General features: G+C 45.5%; 1 non-coding gene across 1 annotated transcript; it reads right to left on the bottom strand.

The window, feature by feature from the left end:
• Window positions 1–6,037: 6,037 nt before the first annotated feature.
• On the bottom strand, window positions 6,038–6,109 carry trnae-uuc. The gene has a single exon. It is a non-coding gene; the product is annotated as a tRNA-Glu (tRNA).
• Window positions 6,110–7,668: the final 1,559 nt, after the last annotated feature.

Here is a 7,668-nt window from a genome sequence, read left to right as displayed (position 1 = left end):
ATAGCTGATAATATTCTCTCTCTGGACGGCATTACTTTGGCCTCCAGTACGACTGCAAGGAACCTCGGCGTTATCTTTGATCAAGATGTGTCATTTATTCATCACATTAAACAGACCTCTAAGACCGCCTTCTTTCACCTCCGTAATATCGCTAAGATTAGGAGTGTCCTCTCTCAGAGTGATGCTGAAAAACTTGTTCATGCTTTTGTTACTTCTAGGCTGGACTACTGCAACTCACTATTGTCAGGATGTCCAAATTATTCTATTAATAACCTGCAGCTGATCCAAAATGCAGCAGCTAGAGTTTTAACAGGAATCAGTAAAAGGGATCATATCTCCCCCATCTTAGCTTCTCTTCACTGGCTTCCGGTAAAATTCAGAATAGACTTTAAAATTCTCCTACTTACATATAAGGCCCTAAATGGACTCGCCCCATCATACCTGCAGGATCTAATAGTCCCATATATTCCCAATAGATCACTCAGATCACAGAGCGCAGGTTTACTTACAGTTCCCAGAATTTATAAAAGTAGAACGGGAGGACGAGCCTTTAGCTATCAGGCACCCCTGCTGTGGAACCAGTTGCCAATCTGGGTTCGACAGGCAGACACCACCTCCACTTTTAAGACTAAACTTAAAACCTTTCTGTTTAGTAAAGCATATAGTTAGCACCAAATAAAGTGTGTAGGGCTGGTAGGCATAGTTTCACCCACCTCATGATATATAGCCACAGGTAGAATAGGTCTGACTAACTGTTAATCTTTAAATCTCTATCATAGCTAAGCTGCTATAGGCCTATGCTGCCGGGGGACACAAACATGATCCACCAAGCAGTTTCCCCTCCTCCTTTTCCTCTTCTATCCTCTCCCCTCGTCAGATTAACATGCAGTTCATTATTTTATGTCACTAACTGTGTGTCCAGTGCTCCTCGTAGTCTTGTGTCTCTCCCTCCCTTTCTCTCTCTCTCTCTCTGTATCTTTCTGCAGGTATCTCTCCATCCAGATCTTCAAGTTGAACTGTAGCCGGCTCTATGACCAACCCAATGTGTATTGTTGACATCTGCCTGTCATTCCTCTATGTACCGACTATGGGCGGGGTGGTTCTCCCTACGGGCCGAAATCGAACTGATAGGATAGTGATTCTCAACATCACATAAAAAAAAAAAAAAAAAGAATACATGAATGTTACAGCAGTTCATTATAATTTTCAATACTATAAATTTCCTATAACTTGTGAAATGTTAAAATCATATTGAGGTGGTAGCAAAAAGTGAAACTAAACCGTTGAGATTTTGTTTTGCTTATCTTTTTAGTAATGTCATTTCTCATGTTGCAAATTGCTTTCCTGCCTGTACAACATCCATTGCACGTCTGCCCGTCCTGGGTGAGGGATCCCTCCTCTGTTGCTCACCCTGAGGTTTCTTCCATTTTTTCCTGTTAAAGGTTTTTCTGGGAGTTTTTCCTTAGTCGATGTGAGGGTCGAAGGGCAGAGGATGTTGCTGATGTTATGTTAAGCCCTTTGAGACAAACTGCTTGTAAAAATGGGCTATACAAATAAAGTTGACTTAAAGTTGACTTAGGAGGTTAGTCATTTACACAAAACGATGCAGGTCGAGAGCTGAGAAGATCCTCAGGCAGCCCCATCACCCCGAACACTCACTCTTCTCCCTGTTGCCATCAGGCAGTCGGTTCCGCTGCCTGAGAACAAACACTGAGAGGATGAGGAAAAGCTTCTTCCCCCAGGCCATCCGTCTGCCCAACAGTGAGCGTTAATCTGGACAATCCTACTTCCACCTACACTAGATGTAAATACTGTACATGTAAATACTGCACATTTTCACATTTTTAATTTTATTATTATTATAAGGCTTCTATTTTACAGTATTTAATTTTACTCTTTCTATTTTACTTACCTATTTTTTGGTAGCAGGGACAAAAAGAATTTCACTGCACAGTGTACCGTGTATGATTTTGTGTGTGACAAATAAACCTATCTTGTATCTTGTGTGTGTGTGAGTGAGAGAGAGAGGAAGAAGGAGAGAAAGAAAGATAGAGAGTGTGTGTGTGTGTGTGTGTATGTGTGTGAAGGGCTGGGGGGTTGTCAGTGGTTGACTTCTCATCTGTTCATAAGCCTGACGGCAGGCGGAAAGAAGCTGTTTTTTGTGGCAAGAGGTTTAGGTCCGGGAGGACCACAGCCTCCTGCCAGAGGGGAGCACCTCAAAGAGTTTGTGTTCGGGGTGAGAGGGGTCGGCTGCCTCCTGCCTGAGGGGAGAGGGGCAAACAGTTTTGTTTGTGTGTCCCGCACCTGGAGGTTTAAATGTCTGTGGTGGTGGATAGGCTGTGTCCCACAGTCTTCTGTGCAGCTTTCATCACTGCAGAGCCTTTTTCTCTGCTGCAGAGCAGCTGCCGTGCCACACGATGATGCAGGAGCACAGGACGCTCTCCACCACACATCTGTAAAAGGATGTCAGGACTGAGCTCCCCAGTCCAGTACGCCTCAGCCTCCTGAGGAAGTAGAGGCGCTGGTGTGACTTCCTGATGAGGCAGGAAGTGTTGTTGCTCCAGGTGAGGTCGTCCGTTATGTGGACGCCCAGGTACCTGAAGCTGGAGACCACTTCCACTGCTGTCCCTGCAGCTTTGTGTGAGTTTATCCTCTGGAGGGTCCTCCTCACTTCTGTAGTCCTCCAGGTGCACCTCTCCCTCACGGACAGCTGTTTCCCTAAAGACCTGCCAATCTGTGCGCTGGAAACAGTCCTGTAGTGCAGGGACTGCATTGCTGGGCCACACAGTGATGGTCCTCTGTGTTGGCATGTGGCGTTTGAGCAGTGGACGGTAGGCAGGAACCAGCATGATGGAGATGTGGTCGGAGAAGCCGAGGTGGGGGTGGGGAACAGCTCTGTATGCGTCTCGTTTGTTTGTGTAAACACAGTCCAGCGTGTTATTTCCCTGTGTCGGTATGGTGACATGTTGGTAAAACTTAGGCAGAGTGTCTGTCAGGTTTACGTGGTTGAAGTCTCCCGCAACCACGTAGAAAGCCTCCGGGTGCTTGTTCTGGTGCAAGCTGATGTTATTGTGTAGCTCCTGTAGCGCTTCGTTAGCATTAGCACCCGGCGCGATGTAAACAGCCATAACAAACACCGCCGTAAACTCCCGAGGCAAATAGTGTGGCCGGCATTTCACCATCATATACTCTATTGCCTCAGAGCAGTGGCTGTTAACCTTTGTGCAGTTTGTACACCAACCTTTATTGACGTAGACGCATAGTCCGCCCCCGCGAGCTTTCCCCGACAGCTGGTTGCGGTCCGCTCGGAAGAGAAGCCGGCTGTCGATCTGGAAGGCTGGGTCTGACATGTTCTCGTTTAGCCATGTTTCCGTCAGACAAAGCACCGCACAGTTCCTCATCTCACGTGAAACCCCCGGCCTCAGTCGAAGTAGGTCCATTTTGTTGCCCAGAGAACGAACATCCAGCCAGTCCGGTGTTCTTAGCAGCTGCAGTCTGCCCAGCGAAGCTCTGAGTTGGTGTGAGGCCGTTGTTGTTGCTGTCGTAGTGGTCATGGTGCTCGAACCATCCCTTATTTTAAAAAGTTTGGAGTAGTAGTTCAAAGTGGTTGGTGAGACATGGTCCAGTCCGGCTGGTTTTCAAGGGTTTTGCCTTTTGAACAGCCTGTTCACGTCTCTCTCTGTGATAGAGAGAGCCACTCCACTGGTATGGGGGTGAGTGGGCAGAGAACCTGGGGGAACTGGTTGATGTGGTGAAAAACTCAGGAAATAAATCCAATGGGGTTGTTGCGCAGATGTTTATGAGTTCTAGATAGATCTTGGAACCGAGGCATCCACTGGGATAAAAACACAAAAACAGTAAAAATAGGGCTGCACCAAACACCCTGTCAACCATCTGAGGCGCCACCTTGATGTTCAAGATTTCCCATCTATCCCATATCTCATGTTGCTAACTGCTTTCCTGCCTATACAACGTCTGCCCATCCTGGGCGAGGGATCCCTCCTCTGTTGGTCACCCTGAAGTTTCTCCCATTTTTTCCTGTTAAAGGTTTTTCCTTGGTCGATGTGAGGGTCAAAGGGCAGAGGATGTTGCTATGATGTTATGTAAAGTCCTTTCAGACAAACTGCTTGTAAAAATGGGCTATGCAAATAAAGCTGTCTTGTCTTGTCTAGACCTCTCCCTCTGTTCTCTACACACATGGTGCATCTTGGCCATTCTTGCCTTGATTACTACAATGCTCTTTACTCTGGTATCAGAATCAGAATCAGAATTGTCTTTATTGCCATGTAAGTGAAGAGGTTTCACATTACTAGGAATTTGTCTTGGTGATTGGTGCATACATAGAATGTAAGAACGAGTAACATATAATAATACAATAAAATAGAATAAGGTAAACCAAAATAAAATAAGAAATTAAAATAAATATGGCTCTGGAGGTAGTACAAAAGTGAGGTAGTACAGAGTGGAAGTAGTGCAAGTAGGTGAGGTAAACAGTGCAAATGGTCAGCAGGTGGATCATGACATGAGCATAGATCAGTGTCTGTACTGAAGTAGCTAAAGTGCAGATATTTTAATCAGCTGGTGTTCAACAGACCAACAGCAGAGGGGAAGAAGCTGTTCTTGTGGCGTGAGGTTTTGGTCCAAATGGACCGTAACCTCCTGCCTGAAGGGAGTTTCTCAAAGAGTCCATGTCCAGGGTGAGAAGGGTCAGCTGTGATCCAACCTGCACGCCTCAGAGTCCTGCAGATGTACAAGTCTCAGAGAGATGGAAGGCTGCAGCGGATCACCGTCTCGCGCGCTGCAGTCTGTGCTTGTCCCTGGCAGTGGCCCCAGGGTACCACACGGCGATGGAGGAGGTGAGGATGGACTCAATGATGGCCGAGTAGAACTGAAACATCATCTTGACTAGCACCTTCAATTTCCTCAGCTGCCGCAGGAAAAACATCCTCTGCTGAGCCCTTTTGATGAGGGAGCTGATGGTCAGCTCCAGCTCCCACTTGAGGTCCTGGGTGATGGTGGTACCCAGAAAGCAGAAGGAGTCCACCATGGAGTGTCTGTCAGGGCGAGGGGGAGCGATGGAGCTGGCACTTTCCGAAAGTCTGTGATCGTCTCCACTGTCTTCTGGGCGTTCAGCTTCAGGTTGTTGTTGCCACAATAGGACACCAGACGATCCACCTCCCTCCTGTAGGCAGACTCATCCCCGTCCAAGATGAATCCGATGAGAGTGGTGTCGCCTGCAAACTTAATCAGCCTGACAGACTGGTGGCCGTTCAGACATTCTTCCCCAGCCTCACATGCTGTTTCCTGTTTGTCAGGAAGTCAGTGATTATCCTTATCCTTGCATGCTTTGCACCCTCTGTACCCTGTTTGCTGCTGTAATCCTGCAATTTCCCATTTATGGGACTAATAAAGGATTATCTTAGTTCTGAACAGGCTCCCAATGCCAGAACCGTCTGTATTTACTGGTGATCCTATCCAGTTCATTGAATGGAAGACATCCTTCATGTCGCTCATAGATAAAAAGAACATTTCTTCAGCTGACAAATTGCGTTACTTGAAAAAACATGTAGGAGGTCCGGCTCGAAAGACACTTGATGGCATATTTTACAGAAATGACAAAGAAGCCCCTAAAGATGCAAGGAACCATCTCAACCAACGGTATGGTCAGCCTTTTGTTATATAGAGAACATTCAGGGAAAAACTGGCACACTGGCAAAAGATCCATCCAAGTGATGCTGAGGGACTCAGGGCATTTGCTGATTTCTAAGAAGAAGAAAGTGACATATTTTGTCATTGGAGGGAACTCACTCCAATGAAATTCGTGCTCTGCATTTAACCCACCCAAGTGACGTGCACACACACACAGCAAACCCGGGGCAGTGGGCAACTGCGTGCAGCGCCCGGGGAGCAGTGGGGGTTAGGTACCTTGCTCAAGGGTACCTCAGCCATGGACACCGGGACGGGGAATTGAACCAGCGATCCACCGGTTACGGGTCCGACACCCTAACCGCTGATCCACGACTGCCTCAAAGGGAAGTTCCCATACCGGGAGTCGAACCCGGGCCGCCTGGGTGAAAACCAGGAATCCTAACCGCTAGGCCATATGGGATACATATAACCACAGGTAGAATAGGTCTGACTAACTGTTAACCTTTAAATCTCTATCATAGCTATGCTGCTGGGGGACACAAACATGATCCACCAAGCAGTCCTCCTTTTCCTCTTCTAGCCTCTCCCCTCGTCAGATTAACATACAATTCATTATTTTATGTCACTAACTATGTGTCCAGTTCTCCTCGTAGTTTTCTGTCTCTCCCTCTCTCTCTCTCTCTCTGTATCTTTCTGCAGGTATCTCTCCATCCAGATCTTCATGTTGAACTGCATCCAGCTCTATGACCAACCCAATGTCTGCTGTTGACATCTGCCTGTCATTCTTCTGTGCACCGACTATCGGCGGGGTGGTTCTCCTTTGCGGGCCGAAATTGAACTGAATTGAATTGATAGGATAGTGGTTTTCAACAGAATATGAAAACTAAATGAATGATACAGCATTTCATTATAATTTCAGTCTTGTGAAATATCAAAATCATATTGAGGTGGTATCAGAAGTGAAACTGAACGGATGAATCACATGAAAATTAAACATTTTTATGAGTTGAGATTTTGTTTTACTTGTCTTTTTAGTAATGTTGTTCTCATGTTGTTAACTGCTTTCCTGCCTGTACAACATCCATTGCACGTCTGCCCGTCCTGGGTGAGGAATCCCTCACCCTGAGGTTTCTCCCATTTTTTCCTGTTAAAGGTTTTTCTGGAAGTTTTTCCTTAGTCGATGTGAGGTCGCAGCAAAGACTTTAATGTCGACAAAAAAGGAAAGCTTGTTCACAATGCACGCTGAGTACACATGCAGGGCTCCGAATAAAATGGCTTGAGGCTTCACCTTATATACCTTAAGGTCTGGACCTTTCCACACCTATTGTCCATCCCTTTATCATCTTTATTTTTACAACATTAAGTCATCTTTTTGCCCTGGGTCAGCCGGGGACATTTTACACTATTAGGTTAGCTCGTTCTTGGTTAGTTAGGTACTTTCCCCAGGTCATTATTTTTGATTTATCTTGCATCTGCTTGTCTTATTCCAGGGTCCTTCCACTGATTTATTTATTTTTTTAATTACTTCCTAAGCATGTTTCTCTTCTCCTGGCCGGCTTCCAGTTTCAACCTAAGTCACAGCTGGCAGACACCATTATTTCTAGGCCTCTTTGTATAAGATTTTTTTTTAAAATAATTGTTTTATGCAAGATTACAACAAGAAGTTCGTTTAAGGCTTACAGTGATTATAATGAGGTTACAAAGACAGTGTTTTTCTACCATAGACAGTGTTTCACTACCATAAAACAGTTTCACAATTACACAGTTTTACCTTCCATAGCTTACAGGCCCTTAAACAATTGTACCTTTTTAATACAGCTGTATTTTGCTTTTCTTTCAATCAAAATCAAAACATAACATGACTACTTCATGCTCTCATATGGCATTGCATACTACAACTTTAGCTCATCACAACTTACTTAGAAATTATACCACAATTGCATGTAATCTTATTACTTCATTCCACGCTGTCCACTCATTACAGGTTAACTCAGAGAAACATCCTCTGAAAGAAAGGAA

The sequence above is a fragment of the Scatophagus argus genome, chromosome 14 (genome assembly GCF_020382885.2).
Source record: "Scatophagus argus isolate fScaArg1 chromosome 14, fScaArg1.pri, whole genome shotgun sequence".
NCBI classification, from domain to species: Eukaryota; Metazoa; Chordata; class Actinopteri; family Scatophagidae; genus Scatophagus; species Scatophagus argus.
Note: the sequence above shows the minus strand (reverse complement) of the source record. Positions and strands in the feature narration are given on the sequence as shown.